At 45.9% G+C, this 18,894-nt stretch overlaps 1 protein-coding gene across 3 annotated transcripts in view; it reads right to left on the reverse strand.

The window, feature by feature from the left end:
• ABHD2 (abhydrolase domain containing 2, acylglycerol lipase) overlaps nucleotides 1-12,335 on the reverse strand; it is a 69,433-nt gene extending 57,098 nt beyond the window's left edge. Inside the window, exons 1-2 of one of the 3 annotated variants that reach the window (XM_034782911.1) lie at nucleotides 12,238-12,327; nucleotides 10,067-10,208 (exon numbers count right to left, since the gene is read on the reverse strand). The gene's annotated coding sequence lies outside the window, so the exon portion shown is untranslated. Of the gene's footprint in view, nucleotides 1-10,066; nucleotides 10,209-12,232 lie in introns of all 3 variants that reach the window. The other 2 variants (XM_034782909.1, XM_034782910.1) reach the window with 2 other exon arrangements.
• Between the last annotated feature and the right edge of the window lie 6,559 nt (nucleotides 12,336-18,894).

Here is an 18,894-nt window from a genome sequence, read left to right on the forward strand (position 1 = left end):
TTAGCCAAGAGAACTCTTACTTTAACAGACAGAAGCTCATTTACAAACTCCGTTTGGCTTCCACACTTTTGGTATCACAACTTACAGCATATCACTCTTCAGCAAGATTGTGACAGCAATCAGGAGGTTCAGACATGCCCATTTAATTAACACTAGTATACACATGTGCCAACACTCATGGCAAAATCTGGTATGTCATGACATTGCATTAAGGCAAGTGAAAAGGATATAGCTTCAGAGGCCAGTCACTTATGCTTCACTATTGGTTCTTCTGATCCCCTATAGACATAATAGGCTAATTTGGAATCCAAGCTTCTGGAGAAGATCATCACAGCCCTGCCTTCCACCCTCCATGACTCAGCAACTCTGCATATATTATTTTAGAGAACATTCCATCAGCCAGGCTATCCTGCACTGGGCTAACCAATGATATTTAATTGTCTTTACAGGAAAGCTCTTAAATTTGTATGCCTCCTATCCTCTCAAAGGAACTTCAGTGTACTTTTGACCAACTGTTGATAAGTTGGCATGTTAGAAGCCATAAGATATCATTAGAACTATATCTACACTGTAAGAAACAAGAGGGATGAAAGTAAGTCAAGGGAAGTTTAAGATGGTGACATTTTTTAATCCTTTAACACACATTTCCATTAAAACAAGATTGCAGGGATCCACCTATCAAGTGATTGTAATGGTTTCTCCATCACTTGGGGTCTTCAAATAGACTAGATGTCTTTCTAAAAGATGTGCTGTAGCTTAACCAGCAGTTAGGGGCTTGATGCAGTAGTTACTTAGTGAAATTCTATAGTCTGTATTATGCAGGAGGTCAGACTATATGGTCATGTCATAGAAATTTCTGTCCGTTCCAGCTGAGGAATAAGGAGAGTCGGACATAGTTAATCAAGCAAGGAGTCCCGGGAGGGGTGATCCGTTTATTTCAATTGCAATTGGGTTCGAGCTCATAAGTCAGCAAGAACAAAGAGAACACTTACACCAAAGCCTTATATGCAGTTGACTATGATAATCTATCGCTTTATGATTGGTCAAAATTTGCTATCATTACCATACATAATTAGCAAGCTACATGTATCTGTCCCTCTTATGACCCCTTATTGTCCATCTACTTGCCCCCTCCTCCTTGCTTATTTTGCAAACTAAGCAGTTAGCTATCTACAGGACGCAGGCACAGAAAGGTCCATTATCTCCAGGTTTGGAGTTTGGCTACATTTCCGTACGTGACAAATTTGCCCCCTGGCAGTTAAGTAGAATAATTTTATATCAGTCATAGTCTCGTTCGTTATCGGAATTAACCGGACAAATCGCTTAGTTGGTGGAGCGATTTGTCTGGTTAATATCAGTCATAATAAACAATAAGGTCTCATCTGGCCTTAAAAATAGTCTAGGAATTATGTGGACAGTCTAGGAATTATTGTGTCATCCTGACCGTGCTTTCACAAAGTCGAAAGTGATGCTTGTGCAGCAGTTAGATTGTCTAAGTGCCTCCCTCGGACCTATGTACAGCAGTATGTCACATTCAGCTTGGTGTGACGTACTGCTGTACATAGGTCAGAGGGAGGCACTGTAAGTGCCAGGGGTTTCTGTTAAGAAATAAGTCCACAAAAAACAAATATAGGACAGAAGTCTTTGAGACAATTTAGATGAGGATAAGCCAGGCAAAAAGTAGCAGAAATCAGTGAGAAAGAAACAGGCAGAAGTCAACAGGAGGCACCGCTGAACTAGAACAGTTTTTGAAAACATGCCACTGAGAGTAAAACAAAGTTGAAGGTCACTGCACACTCTGCACTAAATACTGGAGGTTATAGCAAGAATACTAGTTTTTAAAAGTCCGTTTGCTTATGTTCAGGCATACAGAATTAATGAGTCAGGAGTAGATGTGGTTTGTGGGGGGTGGGGGTTGGTAATGCATTAAATGATGACTTCTGCATACAAATACCTGGCATTTCCACAGGGGACAAACTCCGCTCTTACTGACAGGTTACCGTACGTCTCAATAGCAAGCTGTACGAAGGATTGCATAAAATGCAAGAAGAATAAAACTGTACATCTGTTTCTTGAAGGCTCAGTAGCATGTGCATGGCAGGATATCAAACTGCTATTTCCAATTTTATGCAATTACACGAAACGTTTGCATCCATAATCAGCACAACAAGAACTTTTTGTTCTGCCTTTTCCTCAGAGATTCAAGTCAATTGACGATTCTGCAAAAAGGGTACCTACCAAAAGCTGAAAGAGCACCCTAAGGAATTTCTGCTCATTTGGCAGGAAGTCCTAAGAAGCATGTTCTGAGACAGACCCTGCACTTAGGGTCTCCTCATTTAGCACCTGTGAAGATAATCTAATCCCCTTGGAAATGAGACTACTCAAAGCACATTAACCAAACGTTAATGCACGTAAGCAGGGTCCCCACAGACAGACAGACAGTAGCAGGCTAGTGCGGGATAGATTCAAATCCCAGCTTGCAGAGAACTAACTGCTTGCAGACAAGCCCTATGAGAGGAAACTGAACAAATCAAAGTTGCAGCACACAGTTCAGTGCTGAAAGACCACTCACAGCTTGTGCCAAAATCATGGCTCAAGGGAGGGATCTGGTTGGTCAATCAGTCCAGCCTTCAGAACAGAGGATCTGGCTCCTATCATGGTCTGACAGAAACTTCTCAGCTAGCACCTTTGGGGGATTTTGAATTCTTCATTACATAGCATACAAGCCAGATATTTCAAGTGTAGAGGTGCTGTAAGATTATGGGAGACTGTTTACATTGCATAAGGCACCACGTAGCTGGGGCCAGATGGACAGGAGTGTTCAGTAAGTCATCTGATTTTATGGAGAGCAGCTAGCATCCAAAGGACCCACCCTTGGATCTGAGCACTTTGAAGAGATCTGCCCATACACTTTTGCGTTCTAAGCAAATTTACGTTTGAAAACTTTGCTTGGATAATTCTGTAAGTAGGGAATCTCTTTTGGCCCTGCTAATAGAGACCCTTTAAGTCCAGTTTGCAGCCAGAGCTTGAATCTTGAATCTTTCTTCCCGTCTCCCAAAAGAAACTGCTTTGATTCTTCTTAGCAGCATGTTTCAACAGAACCATTTTAGATCTAACCCATCACAGGCAGCCCTTGCATTTTGTCCTCCTTATTCCAAATCTGGAGTTTTCACAACCCATTTGACAGATTCTCTATAATATTAACTGCTGCTCCAATGAACTTTCCACAAAGGAGCCTCGCAGATTCCTGCTTGTCAAAAAGAAATATGGCAATTTCAGTACATTTAACCACAGGGTGTACAGGTCAGATGTCCACGGATACAAAACCATTAGGGCTTTGCTATTGCCTTGATAATGACTCTTTATCTTACAAAGCAAAGAAACTCGCATACACTGGGAATGTACTCAAGCACATTCCCAGCCTTACCTATGTTTGCTCCCACAACTCAAAATACAAACATGTTCACGAAATAGCAGGGAACCAGGCAAACCAAACTAGTGCATATAAGGAGACTGCATTCAGAAATACATTCAGTATTACTTAAGAGTAACCTTTATCAAGGGATAGAACCATCATAATGCATTTTGCTGCATTAGGGTACATCAGCCTGACCAGCTCTCAGAATATGGAGAGCTATCTTATCTAAAACTATGATTAGGTTTGGAAACAAGATCTCTGGTGTGCAAGTGAGGTGTCATAGTGGAGACATTGCTGAAGTCCTTTATGCATGGATCAGAAGATATGAGTGTTACTCTGCTTCAGGATAATAGCAGGTTGTTTGATTCACCAGATTAAAGCAGAACTAAGGCCCCTGCCCCATTTAATTGGCAACACTGAAGTAAGTAGAGGAAGGTTTCTAACCATTAGAGGAGTGAAGTTCTGGAACAGCCTTCCAAGGGGAGTATTGGGGGCAAAAGACATATCTGGCTTCAAGACTAAGCTTGATAAGTTTATGGAGGGGATGGTATGATGGGATAGCCTAATTTTGGTAATTAACTGGTCTTTGATTATTAGCAGGCAAATATGCCCAATGGTCTGTGATGGGATGTTAGATGGGGTGGGACCTGAGTTACTACAGAGAATTCTTTCCTGGGTGCTGGCTGGCGAGTCTTGCCCACATGCTCAGGGTTTAACTGATCGCCAGATTTGGGGTCGGGAAGGAATTTTCCTCCAGGTCAAATTGGCAGAGGCCCTGGAGGTTTTTCGCCTTCCTCTGCAGCGTGGGGCACGGGTCACTTGCTGGAGGATTCTCTGCACCTTGAGGTCTTTAAGCCAGTATTTGAGGACTTCAATAACTCAGGCATAGGTTAGGGGTTTGTTACAGGAGTGGGTGGGTGAGATTCTGTGGCCTGCGTTGTGCAGGAGGTCAGACTAGATGATCATAATGGTCCCTTCTGACCTTGAAGTCTATGAGAATCCCTTATGTGTGGAACCCCAAGAACCAACCTCCCCATATTTGTCCTTATTTTGTAGGGTAACTGCAACCTGGATACTTCGTGATTTATGGTAGATAACTTGCCTTAACAAAAAACAAACAAACAAACAAAGAAAAAACAGGCAACCTTATAGGTCTCACAGTAATTCATGTGGAAAAAAATACTGACCAACCCCTCCTCCAACAGGTGTGCAATACAGTGTAGCAAGTTATTTACCTAACATGCTACCCACTGGAGCGAGAGTTACACTAAGCACAAGGGAAATACACAAATCTCAGAGCACCTTACAACAGCACTCCATTACTGCACAGGCAGTCTCTTCAGTGCACTGCTACTTCATTAAAGCCCTGGGCGGGATGCTGCTGGCATCAAGTCACAGCTACATGAACCAACAAGGAAGTTATAATCTGATCTTTTAGGCCTATTAAACGGGACCTGTGTAACTATCTAGGAGGCCTGATAGGTTCCCTCACAGTATTTTTAAGAAAGCACAGTCATACTGTCCAAGCCTTATGTATATTGAGCCCTTCTCCTGGTAGGGAGCCTGACACTGTCAAAGTCCCCACATCAGAACTGTTTTCAGCCAAGACGACAGGAAGCAGGGCCCATCCCAGATGCTCTTTGGTCAGCTGCGGGAGTTGCTGCTGAGTGATAAGATACACTTCATCCCACCCAGGGCTGAGCGCTCATCACAGCTTTCTCTGCAAAGTAACCAAGAGGCAAAGTCCAAAAGCACTAGGCAAACAGGCCAGCCTCAACTATTATAAAATATGTTAGAGAACGATACCTACACAGTCAACATTAGAGGGCACAGTATCTCCCCGTGAAGTCGCACAGGGTTATTTGTGCAGTCTCCCAGCACTTGCAGGAAATAGTGCAGGAACAGTGCGCAGAGAATTCCATTTTCTGAGACCAGGCATGAGAAGAGGAATCTTGCAGAGCCCTTCACACAAAGCAGCCAATGAAAACTAGTAGCACGAGTTTAGGGGAGCTCTTTAATTTTAAGTTTTATATTCATAAATTCAAAAACTAAAAACAAGGCAACATCATTTCAAGACTGACATAAGCAGAAGTACAAGGACCACTGTAAAGAAGCCCAACACACAGTCACAAGTTAAGAACAATACACAGAATGCTTCTGGCACATGCAGTTCTCAGCTTCTGGTGAGGACTGACCAGGAATGCAAGATATGTAAAGCCTTAAAGTCAGTCGAGAGCTCCATCCGTGGATATTTAGGTTTTTAGAAAATGTCACCCTCCACACCCCTCTCATTCCCCCCAAAAAATTTCTGCAAAGGCATAAAGGGCAGTGAAATGCCAAACTCCCAGTGAAACTCAGTGAGTACTGTAATCTGGAAAGGTTCTTAGGTGCCTATTTTCCTCCCCAAAATCAGTTCACTTTAATACTTTTAACCTAGTTCTGCCTAACTAATCATGCATATTTCTCCCAGTATATGCACTTCAGATTTTAATGCATGTCTGAACAGCAACTAGAAAAATGGGATTCTGACTAGGATTACCAGGCCATACCATAATACAAATTTAATAAATCTAAACTCTGCACTTCTAGTTCATAACCTGAGACCCTGCCCCTACTATGAATCAAAGGATAAAAAGCACTGCCACATCCCGTGACCCAACCAATTCTTGCCACAATTTCCCTACAGAAGGGCACATTCATACCATATTGCCAGAGGACCCCAAACTCCAGCCAGGCCAGAGACATCAGCTGGTACTATACAATGTGTGAGGGTTAGCACACATCCAGTACATAGCTTATGATTGTAGATTAAGTATACATTAGAATTAGTTAAATAGTTTGCACTGTCGGTGTATTGGTGTGCATTACATTTCGTTATTTTGACACACATAATGCCTTCCACAGACATTATGAGGTGCAACCCCAACCCTCAAATTAGTTTTTTTAAGGCAGAGTTTTGTCACAATTCTAAGAATGTTTCCATGTTTATTTTTAGTTCCAGTGTACACAAATGTATTTGGAATTGATTCCCGTGGAAAGATTGCAACTGAATCTGCTGTACTGAGCTAATGCTTTAGAAGTAGAAAGTGAAATCAACTACATTCCAGCTATTAAAGATTACTGGGTTTTTTTGAGCAGACAACCTGGAACTGTAAAAAGCAAACAGCTGAAATTGTGATAAATTGGTTAGATTTAATTTTCCTCATTCTTACAAATGTGACAGATGTAAAAACACCTTATTTAAGTGACAACAAAAGCTTTTTTAAAAGAGGAGTTATTGAAGGGTCTAGCATTCCAGAGAGCTCAATCCAAAGTGACAAAGAATGCTAATGCCCTGGATCGATCTCCCCACGATTCCACTTCTGACTATGTATTTTCATGCTGTTTAACTGAAGTGATGCAGATGCTGAAACAGAAATTTCTTAATGGTGTGATGCAACTTCAGTACCAGGCAACTATTCTACTATTGCATGTATGCAGTGACACAGGGGATAATACAGGACATCTTATGTTTGCTTCCTACCACTGCTGCTAGCACTAGCAGCACTGAATTTATGTTATCAATGGGAGTGCTACCCTGGAGCAAGTACCAGAATTGTAAGCACCATGTTGTACAAAAGTCCTTTGGGTAGTGTTAAATTGTGCTTAAAATGCTGCCAACTGCCTGCACTCCTCTTTCCATTAGCATTCCCACCATTGCTAACTCTGGAGACGTACCAGCGACAACAGTGGCTTTTACTTATTTTTATTTTTAAGCAAAAAGCTTAGTTTAAACGGCCGTTTCCCTCCTTGTACGTTGACATTGAAATCGGTTGTCTGGTATTGAAGTTAATCAACCCTTTTAAATACATGATTAACTTATCCATCAGATGAACCTTTAACACTAGATTTGGCTTTTAAAGAAAGAGTGGGAAATGTTTATTTGTACATATGATCAGATTTCAAATGTTTGGAGATATTAAAACAGTTCATGAACATTTCAGATTAACAGCAGCAGGTGAGGTTTATTTTAACATTTAAGTAATGTTTTACATCACAAATACAGTATATGTTGAATAATCTTTAGAACAAATCCAAAACCATAACTGAAAATAACAAACACTAACAGAACTTCAGAAAACCTTAATACTCCAAACAAAATATTGTCCCCAGAGCAGGTGAAACCACTAGACCTGCCACCTAAAGCAAAATTTGGTTAAAAGCTAATTTGGGGGTCGGCAACCTTTGGCACATGGCTCGCCAGGGTAAACACCCTGGCGGGCTGGGCTGGTTTGTTTACCTGCCGTGTCCGCAGGTTCGGCTGATCGCGGCTCCCACTGGCCGTGGTTCACGGCTCTAGGCCAATGGGGCGGGGGGGGGAGGGGCGGGAAGCGGCGGCCAGCACTTTCCTCAGCCCGCGCCGCTTCCCGCAGCCCCCATTGGCCTGGAGCGGCGAACCACGGCCACTTGGAGCCGCGATCAGCCGAACCTGCAGACGCAGCAGGTAAACAAACCGGCCCAGCCTGCCAGGGTGCTTACCCTGGCGAGCAGCGTGCCAAAGGTTGCCGACCCCTGAGCTAGTTTGTGCCCAGGCTGAAACTTCGTATGTCAAGATTTATCCTAGGTAAGTATTACTGGCAGTATTACTGGCCATTGGAAGTATTTATTATAAAATCCTAATGCCACCACTAAAATTAATCTGCAATCTTTTGTAAACACAAAAGAGGAACAGAAAGGCCAAGGGAGTAATTACTGGAATTAGCAAACTGTTTACTTACAATTATTAAATACAAAACAGCCCAGGTAGACAATGGATGCTACAAATCCCAGTCCACAGAGCAACTGATTTTGTACTTACTAATTTCTAACTGCTTTGTTCATAGCTGTCTCCACCGCACCTGAGCGCCAGACACCCAAACCCCATCTTTTTCTACAACTTGGAACCAACTTGACTTGTACCTGCCAAGCAAATCCACAGTGTTATTCTGGTTATTCCTTCATCACTTCATCCCCCTCAACTATTACCTCCACCCACAACAGTGTTGATATTTGGGACGGTGTGCCCTTCAGGATAGGGAAGCATCTTTGAGGATGCGGCTTTACCTGTCACACAAGTGCTTCTCCCATCTATGATGCTTTACAGCAATCTTGGATTAGCTCACTAAATAGGAAGCCCAGATATCACCTGAAGAGAAAAGAGGGCTAGAAAAAGTTCACTCAGAAGCCAAAGCTCCATCCAGAAGAAGCTGTTTTTCCACAGTGGGGGATGGTGACAGAAGGGATATACAGCCACAGCCCTTCCTGTAAGAAGCTACTTCATCCCCAGGAGAAACAGGGAGAGCTTATCCCTCTCCAACACCAGTAAAGCCTGGGGCAACTGCCATCCCCCACTGAGACTCAGTCTACACTACCAACTTATTTCGCCATAACTACGTCGCTCAGGGGTGTGGAAAATCCACATCTCTAAGCAACATTGTTATACCGACCTACCCCCAGTGCAGTACCTCCTATGTTGACAGGAGAGCCTCTCCCGTTAGCTATCACCACTCAGAGAGGTGGAGTACCTACGTTGACAGGAGAAGCTCTCCCATTGGTGTAGGAAGCGTCTTCATTAAGAGGGTGCAGTTGCAGTGCTGCAAGTGTAGACAAGCCTGCAAGTAACGCTCAGTGCAAAAAAGCTGCAAATATATCCTACAGGATACGTATGGCAAGGGGCTATTAAAGAAAACGCAGATTAGAGCCTGTTGTATCCAGTTGCCTAAAGATGCAGCTTTCTGTCCTGTACCCTCACTAATAAAGCCTATAAGAGGATGAACAATGGAGCAAAATGAATGCATCTCTAGAGCCCTGCGCAGATACAAAATCTGTATACACATCTGATCCGCAAACATGGTCAGTGGATATCCACAGATTTGCAGGGCTCTATGCACCTCTACTGGACCAGGAGAAAAAGAGCAGTCTGCCCAAGCTTCCCGTGTGGTGTAGGAACCAAACCAGCATATAAGAACTGAGTTAAGGTTTGGCAAGGGGGGAAAAATTGAAGGAAGGGGACCAAAAAAACCAAATAAATGCAGAATGAAGGTCTAGCCAAAGTCCAGCTGTTAGAAGTAGAGAAGTGGCAACCAAACATGAAAGGAAGTAGGTCTAATAAAATGAGGAAGGGTACAGTGAGAATTCTAAAATGGCTGAACTACTTTTTAAAGCCCATCTCATTGAAACTGAGTTATGACAATTAGGCAGTAACAGCTATTTAGCTTAATAAAACAGCTATTGATAAAAAGTAATAAAATGAAAAACTGAACACTTTGTACCAGTCAGTTGATTCGATTAATAAGCCTGGCCCACAGGCATTTCTAGATCAGCAGTCATGAGAGGAAGGAAGCTTAGTAGTCATCTTATATATAAAAAAGGGAAATAGCAATTCTGGTACTTACCATGACAATAGGACAACTATAACTTCAATCAAAACCAAAACAGGTAGTTATCTAGATGCCAAAGAAAGCGGGAACTGTGTATGCATAGTTGTTGGTTTAATAAAGAACTAGTCATTGCAGACAAGGATGAGTTTTTAAGAAAATATCTTAACACATCAGTTGATGAAAGACATATAACAGCTCTAACACATGAACAGCAGTACAATATCGGATAGAGTGTAACATGAAATCTTACCTGGAAAACCCAAACTGACTCGGATATAGCACTGTCTCTCAGACTGACAACTGAACAGACCGCAAGTGGTAGTCAAATGACATCTAGAGTTGGCTACAGAATGCCAGAAATATGGTAGTGTTGTAGCTGTGTTGGCCCAAAGCTATTAGAGAGACAACATGGGTGAGGTAATATCTTGTATTGGACCCGCCCCCTCCCCCCCCCCCAAAAAAATTGACGGTGAAGTCCTTAAAAACATAATTTTCATCATAATCTCTAAACTGCCAAGAAGACTGCTATACAGTCTCTGAAATCTAACCACCAGATACTGATCAAATCAGCAGAAAAAGAGGGTGCCATCGTAGTCCTCAACTGTGAAGACTATGTGAATGAGACCAACCGACAACTCTGACACCACCTACAATAAAGAACTTAAAGAAGACCCCACCCCACACCGCAATTTACCCATGCCTACCATAACATGTGGCGTACCTCATTCAGTGCATAATCAAAGACATTACCTCACCCATCTTGCCTCAGAAATATATCAGATAGGTGCTAAGAGTTGGCCAGGGAAGGAGGTAGCAGAGGGAAATGTATCCAGTAGATAGAATACCAGACTGAAGTGAGACCTGAGTTTTAGTTCCTAGGTCTACCACCATCAACTTGCGACCCGAGTCATTTCACCTCTATGCCTCAGTTTCCAAGCTGTAAAATGGGGATAGCAATACTATTCCACCCTTGCAGAGCACTTTGAGATCCTTGGATGAGGAGGTGCTATAACAATGCCAAATATTATTGGGGACAGGAGGAAGGAAGGGTGCAGCAGGGTTTCATATTATGCACATTTTTATTTAGGATCTTTATTAAATGACCTGGAAAGACAGATTATGGCTTATTAAGTTTGCTGATCCCAAATCAGAAGGGTATTTCAGACACCAGTGAGAACAAAGTAATAATACAAGGAAAACAAGAGATTAAAGGTATAAGCAGGAAAATGGAGATACAACTTAAGATAGCTACAACCTACAGAGTAAGGCAAACAATCCTTTTTTTCTAATGGGAAGGTGACACTTGGAAGGCAAGAACAGCTGAAGGAGACTTAGGGGTGATAGTGGACAGCAAACAAGACATGAGTTTGCAATGTGATATGGGTGCAATAGAGGCTAATTCAATTTTGGACTGCACACACAGAGGCATCACCCCACCAAACTGGGAGGCAACTGTCCCTTTATATAGAACTGAAATAACTGCACCTAGTAGACTGCACAGACAGATGCCAATGAACAGAAGTAATAAAAGTGATCCTGAGTTGAAGGGATTGAATTACAAAGAAAGAACTAAACACATGCAGCATAGCTAAATGGAAACAGGGGAAGGGAAGAGGACAAGACATGAGAACAGGTTGCAAATATCCAGAACACGTAAAGCCTCAGGAAGGGTGAGAATTTTTTGTCATGGGGATGGGGGAGGAAGAGCATGTTAAGAAAGGGCGAAAGCAGATGATGAATGCCAGAGAACATTCTGGAGGTCATATGCATCCACATGAGGCATGGGCTCTGTAAAGTACAGGTGAAAGCCTGTGATATTGGGGTAATTTTGGACTGGGCTGCACAGAGCACCAGTAAGTGTGCAATAAGGGCAATTCTTGCTCTGATGTGGGAGTGAAGGGCTTGTCATCCACAGAGGCAGGAGAGGGCCAAAGGGATAGGGGAGAAAGAGAAGGGTCCTTGATTCCTGCCCAGACCCCCCCCCCCACCCCCCTCTGTGTGTGTGGGGGGGGGGGGGGAATGACACTCGATCCCTGCCCTGCTCTCTCTCCCCCTATCATGGACTGGGGGGGAGGGGTGACACGCGATCCCTGCCATGCTCTCTCCCCCCCCCCCCCCCATGGGGGGGGGGGGGGGGGGACACGCGATCCCTGCCCTGCTTCCCCATCATGGACGCTACGGGGAGGGGGGGGACTCGATCCCTGCCCAGCGCTTCCCCTCCCCCATGGATGTGGGGTGGGAGGGAGGCACTGAATCCCTGCCCGGCTCTTCTCCCCCCCCGGATGCGGGACACTCGATCCCCGCCCGGCGCCCCTTCCCCTCACGAGATGACGAGGGGAAGGAGAACAACCGATCGCTACCCGTCTCCCCGCCCTGCCCCCGGGGTGTTATGGGTGGGGTCTCGGCCCCTGCCCACCTCACCTGTAGGCCCAGCCTGGTCGCTGTTCTCGACGCTTCCGGCACCAGTTCCCATCGGTCTGCAGCCGAGCCGGCCCTGCTACCAACTACCCCTTAGCAACCTCCCGTGCAATTCGATTGGACACTGGCCACGCCACTCTCCCCAAAAACCGGCTTGGGGTTGGCCAGTAGGCCGGCGTGGGGGTGGGGAAACGCTCACACCCTGTAGCTGCTCAGCTGTTGGCTGCTTGTGGAGCAGTTGAGGCGGATCTTTGGATTCCGTTGGCTTTCAGTCCCTGTCAGTCAGAGGTGGGCGGTGACGGCCATTGGCTTTATGATGGGGTGGGTGGCGAAAGGGAGGGGTAGGGGCTGGGGAAGCGGGTGGGGAGCTGGCCTGTTCCTGAGTCACCAACACGGCCTGGCTTTTCTGCGGGCAGGGCTGGTCCCAGCCAGCCACCGGCCAGGCCCCATGTACCTGGCTCCCCACTGCTCTGGAGCCTGCCCAGCCCCCCCCGGAGGGCCACAGCTCAGTGCCAGGCCCTTAGTCTGACCCTAGATCCAGTGTTTCCCAGAGGGGAGGCTGGAGACCTGCTGCAGAGGGGAGGCTGGAGAGCAAGCTCACCCCTGCAGCAGCTGATCCTGCAGAACTGGGCCCAGCCTCCCCTTCTGGGCATGGCGACTTGGCGCGAGGGAACACAGTACCACTCGGGTTTGGTCTGGCCACCTTTCATGAGGGCACAGCCGCCCTGTCAGATCTGAGTGGTGCTGCCATCCCATGCAACAGGTCACAATGCCACCCATTCAGCTTTGGCCCAGTCACCCTCTGTCATGATGGAGGCACAATACTTTACCCCACACAGTCCCATGTGGTGGTCCTGCTTTGGCATCAGGCCTTTAGCCTGCAGATAAGAGCCCTGGTTTACTATCCGCTTTTGGACTGCAGGGTCCCAGTGGAGGGCAACAGTTTGCTGTCAGCCCATTCATCTGCAGAGTTTGACACTGGACTTCAGCCTGAGGGGTCCCAGGCAAGGGCTTGGTTCAGGAATCGGCATTGACTTTCCCCAGTATCTTAAGTTTTCATGCATTGGGTTTCAGCCTGTCAGTTTGTGCTCTTCCCCTTTAAGTGCAGCTGCTCAGTTCTTGCAGGTGGCAGTTCATGTGCTGCGGGAAAGGCTTCTGTCCAATGGGAGTCAGTCTCCTCCCATCGGTGCACAGAGAGTCCATGTGCGGCATGGTGAGGTGGGGCAAAGAGCAGTGAGTGACAAGCATCTTGATTGTTCAGCCCAGTGAAGAGACACGTGAGCCTTCCAGTGAGGGAAGTGGCTGCTGTGAGCAGAATCCAGATGTACTTGGATTCTCTGTGTTTAGAGGAGACAGGCCCCCCCAAAACAGGCATCCTTGTATTCCTCCTGCTTGTGAATCCCAAACCTTAGGATGTAACACTCGCCATCCCAGACCAAAATGATTCCAGACGAGAACCATAACAACAAACAGCTCAGAAGGGAGCTGGGAATGAGGTGAGGATCGTTTCTCCTGCAGCTCCCAAAGTTCAGAACAGCCTCCCTCCCTGGGCATTTCTTCTTCATAGTGACCCTCCAGCTCAGCTCAGCTGTTTTTTCTCCTTGGCCTGTGCCTCTGGTTGCTCTTTCCCTCTGATACTATTTTTTAAACTTTGTAACTATATTATAATAATGATTTGTATTTCCAAAGCTATCTTCATCTGGAGATTACAAAGCTCTCTGGCCCAGATCCTCAGAGGTATTTAATCTCCTAACTTCAACTGATTTCAATGAAAATAGGGAGCCTAAATACCTTTGTGGATGCAGGCGTCTGGAAACACTGATTAATCCTCATGACACCTACACGAGATGGTCACAATTGTTGTCCCCATTCCACAGAGAGGGAAACTGAGGCACAGACAGGCAAAGTGACTTGCCTAACTCATCCAGAGAGTCAGTGGCAGCTAGGGAACAGAATGCGGATCTCACTCTCGATCCTGTTCTTTAGGCACAAGCATAGGCGGCGAGTTATATAGGCCTGTGGTGTCCGTGCTCCTCCAATATTCAGGAATGTGGGCCTGGCTTCCCCAAAGTTTGGGCTTAAATTTTCAGAGCCATCCCGTCCATAGGACGGAGCGGGGCAATTGCACCGGGCTCCACACTTTGGGGGGCCCTGTGCTTCAGGGGGACACGAGGTCCAGGGCGGCCTGCAGGGTTAGCGGCGGGCCTGGTGCCGGCACAGCAAGCAACCCAGCCCCAGTCCGCCCCACTCCACCTCTTCCCGGCCCTGCTCTGCCCCCACCCTGCCTCTTCCCACCCCAGTCCACCCCCGCCCCACCCCGCCCCTTCCCCCGAGCCCCCACCCTGCCTCTTTACAGCTTCTTCCTCCTCCCCCGAGCGACACTGGGAGCCAGCAGGGCGGGCTGGGGCCGGGTCGCTTGCTGCTGACGGCACCAGGCCCCCCCACTAAGCCCCCCAGCTGCCCTGGACCCCACATCCCCCTGAAGCGCAGGGCCCCCCAAAGAGCAGGGCCGAGGGCAGTTGCCCCGGTAGGACGGCTCTGCTTGGAACCGTTCTGGGCACCACCAAAAATTACACTAACCTGGCACCCATGGGCACAAGTTCTTCCTTTTAGCTGCTTTGGAGGAACACAGACCAATGAATTCAGTTCTTGTCTGATAAGGAATCTTTTAGTTTCCATCTGAATTTAATGCATTTGTAATGTTAAGACTATTCAAGTCTAAGTAGATTTGAGCAGTGCTCCTTACACTTCAGGCAAATTGTACGCACCACTGTTCTAGCACAAGTGCAATCCCACCAGCGGAAGTAAGAGTGAGTGCACCCAGTGTAGATGAGACACTGACAGTTGCTGGCTTTGCATTTTAACCAATGTGATCAGATCACTGGCAGCACATCGATATTAATGCTCCTAATGTTGCTGCCACCTATGGGGATACAATAGATAAGTGAATTTCAGAAAATCCTCCATATAGCCACACAGCCCTTGTGTCTCAATTTCCCCATCTTTAAAGCAAGGATAAACTTTACTAATTTTGGGGGATGTGAGAATGGATTGGTTAATTAATGTTTGCAGTGTGGTTTAAACTAGCTATATACATTCCCTAGTCAAGTTGTAAATGCTATATATTATCACTAGCCCATAAAATGAGATTGAGTGTACTGTAGGCAGAATAGCGACTGTCAAAATGGCATCTGCTTATTCAACGCACCAGTCCCTGTGTTTGGCTTTGAGTCACCTATCCTCACAAGTGAGTCATACCTGCTCACTATTTATTACTCTACTCTTGGTAGCACTGCGAGTCTAGCAATGGGAGAACAACCTGGAAACTCTTCTGTCTCAGGCATTACCAACAGAATTGACAGCTGAGTTCTGACTGCAGGATCTTTATCACTGGCAATGACGTAGGAGGCAGAAAGAGACCACCTGGTTTTCTGATGCCGAGTGGAACTTGTTAGCAAAATCTGCTTTTAATAGATAAAGTGAGCCCACAAGATCGGGGAGCCAAAGAGAGAAAACAAAAAGAGCCCCACGATATGAAGTTTACAAAGCCACTTTTCTGATAACCTTACAAAAGGGCCCCATTGCATGACAAATGTTAGACTCCTAACAACATCTGCTCCCAGCTGTGTTAATATCATGGGCACTTTACAAAATTAGAAAAAATCCTCTGATTTCAGACATTTTTCTTCCTTTGTTTACTTACCGTTTAAACTCCCCACATAGCGTAAGCTCTCACGAAACTAGTCAAATTTTCCAAAGATTTGTGTTCCGGAGGGATGACTAACTCGTAAGAACTGACTCATCATGAAGAAGATAGCTCCGGAAACAGACAAAAAGGGAATTGCTCAATTGAAAAAATTCAGCATAAAACCAACTACAATCCTAACTATGGCTCTGAGGTTTCTCCTTGGCAGTGATGAGCTCTGGATTCCTTGCTAAAGGTCCAATCCTGCACTACTTTCTCTGGGAAATCTGCCATTGATCCGTGGTCTCTGGGGTCCCTATCATCTTCTTTTAAGCATCTACCTACACACTGTGAAAAAATGGTGGTTAAATGCTATGTAGTGTAGCTGTGTCAGTCCCAGGATATTAGAGAGACAAGGTAGGTGAGGTAATATCTTTTATTGGACCAATCTCTGTGGGTGACAGAGACAAGCTTTTGAGCCACACACAGCTCTGCTTCAGGTCTGAGAAAGGAACTCATGGCAAAATACCACACTGTAATATCTGTAAGCCACTAACCCCCTTTTTTTGTCCTATAACTGCTGAGGTATTAACAAGCCACTCTATCTTGAATGGTCCCTTATTATATGTGCTAACCACTTATGCTAAACCAGTGGTTCTCAAAGCCAGTTCGCGGCTTATTCAGGGAAAGCCCCTGGCTGTCCGGGCCGGTTTGTTTACCTGCCACATTCACAGGTTCCGCCCATCGCGGCTCCCACTGGCCGCAGTTCACCGCTCGAGGCCAATGGGAGCTGCAGGAAGGGCGGCCAGCACATCCCTCAGCCTGCGCTGCTTCCCACAGCCCCCATTGGCCTGGAGCGGCAAACCGCGGCCAGTGGGAGCCGCAATCGGCCGAACCTGCGAACACGGCAGGTAAACAAACTGGCCCGACCCACCAAGGGGCTTACCCTGGTGGGCCGCAGGCCAAAGGTTGCCGATCCCTGCTGCATGGGTTAACGATAGGCACACGCCAGCCACCATCCTCCCATTCCCTCTGGAGTGCTCAGCCCCTGTTCCACTGAACTCTCAGATTCATTATTCCCAAAGGAATAAGACACACTACACTAGCTTGTAAGATTCAACTCAGGATCGCCGCTCTACTTAACATACAGCACTTAGATAGATGGAGAGTGAAAACAATATGTTTATTATTAAAAAACAGAGATTCGAGTGCTAGTGAATGAGGATATTGGAAACAAATGGTTACATATAAAACAAAATCACAACCTACTTTCTAGAGCCTAGATTTAAGTAATGAGCATTCCCTGATCTCCTACAAGATTGTTTACTCCAAGTCCTTTTCCCAGTGTTTTTTTCATAGATTCATAAATTCCAAGGCCAGAGGGGACCATTGTGATCATCTAGTCTGACCTCCGGCATAACACAGGCCCTGGAACTTCCCCCAAATCGTTCCTAGAGCAGAACTTTCAGAAAAACATTTAAAAATGGTCAATGATGGAGAATCCATCACAACAATGTAAATTGTTCCAATGGTTAATTATTCTACCTGTTAAAAATGTACACCTTATTTCCAGGCTGAACGAGTCTAGTTTCATCTTCCAGCCATTGGATCATGTTATACCTTTCTCTGCTAGATTGAAGTGCCCTGTGATGGTTAGGGGAACCCCATCCAGTGCGGGATGAGTGCACCCCAGGCTCCGAGCCACCCTCTACCTCAGGGCAGGAAGGCCAAATGGCTAAGGTCGATATGGATGCCCTCTCCCTCAGGGCTGTATGGCCCAATGGCCAGAGATAGGGGCCTCCACCCCAAGGGGTGATGGCCAGGATAGGGGGATCCTGGGTGATCCCTGCTGCACTCGATCCCGTCTCAGGGCCCTGCCACTGGCAAGTGTGTCCGTCACCTAGTCAGTGGGGATCCTACCGCAACCCACTGACTCTGCTTTGGGGGGGTTTACAACTCACTCCCCCTCCCTGAGCCGCTTCTTACCCTGTTTACTAAAGTCATAGTCCATATAGCTTCGGGGTCTCCAGGTTCCTCAGCACAGGTAAATCCCTGGGACTCCGACTCCAGTCGGTCAACTGTAGGCCTCCAATCTGGTTCTCAGGATCTCTGGCTCCCACAAGCAAGGGCTTGAGCCTTTACTAAGCATCCTTCTTCTTCAGCAGTCATCCCAGATTGAGCTGGGCTGCTCCCTTTTATATCGTGCTGCACCTGGGGCATGCCCAGTAGAGATGTGGGGGTGTAGCTTCTTTAGCCCACAATGAGGAGTTAACCTTTTCCTATCCAGTGTGTGCACGCCATCACAAGCCCATTATTAAATATCTGCTCCTTGTGCAGATACTCATAGACTGTAGTCAAGTTAACCTTCTCTCTGATAAACTAAATAGATTGATCTCCTTGAGTCTATCATTATAAGACAGGTTTTCTAATCCTTTAATCATTCTTGTGGCTCTTCTCTGAACCCTCTCCAATTTATCAACATCCTTCTTGAATTGTGGGCACCAGAACTGGACACATTATTCTAGCAGTGGTCACACAAGTGCCAAATAGAGATAAAATAACCTCTCTACTCCTCCTTGAGATTCCCCTGGTTATGCATCCCCATCTCATAAGTTCAAGTCTGTTTGTGGGTTGTCCTCACAGACTGAAGGAATAACTGGGGGTTCATCTGCACCCCAGATATAGTTTAAACAATTCATTGTCTTACTCCTAAACAGAATAACCTCTACTGTTTTTGTTTTTCCCTCCAGCCCCAAAAATCTATTGATTATCATTTTGCTCAAACAATAAATGGGTGTCCATTGTAAAAAATATTCAGTTTGCATGTGACCAGCCAGAGTGAGTGTCTTCCCTTTTGCCTGTCAGGACTATATGGATCACCTTTCAGTGACTTGCCTTAACTCACATAATTTTTAGTATATATACATAATGCTTCACATATTTTCCATACATACATCTCAGAATGTTTGTGATGA

The sequence above is a fragment of the Trachemys scripta genome, chromosome 10, assembly GCF_013100865.1.
Source record: "Trachemys scripta elegans isolate TJP31775 chromosome 10, CAS_Tse_1.0, whole genome shotgun sequence".
Classification (NCBI taxonomy): domain Eukaryota; kingdom Metazoa; phylum Chordata; order Testudines; family Emydidae; genus Trachemys; species Trachemys scripta.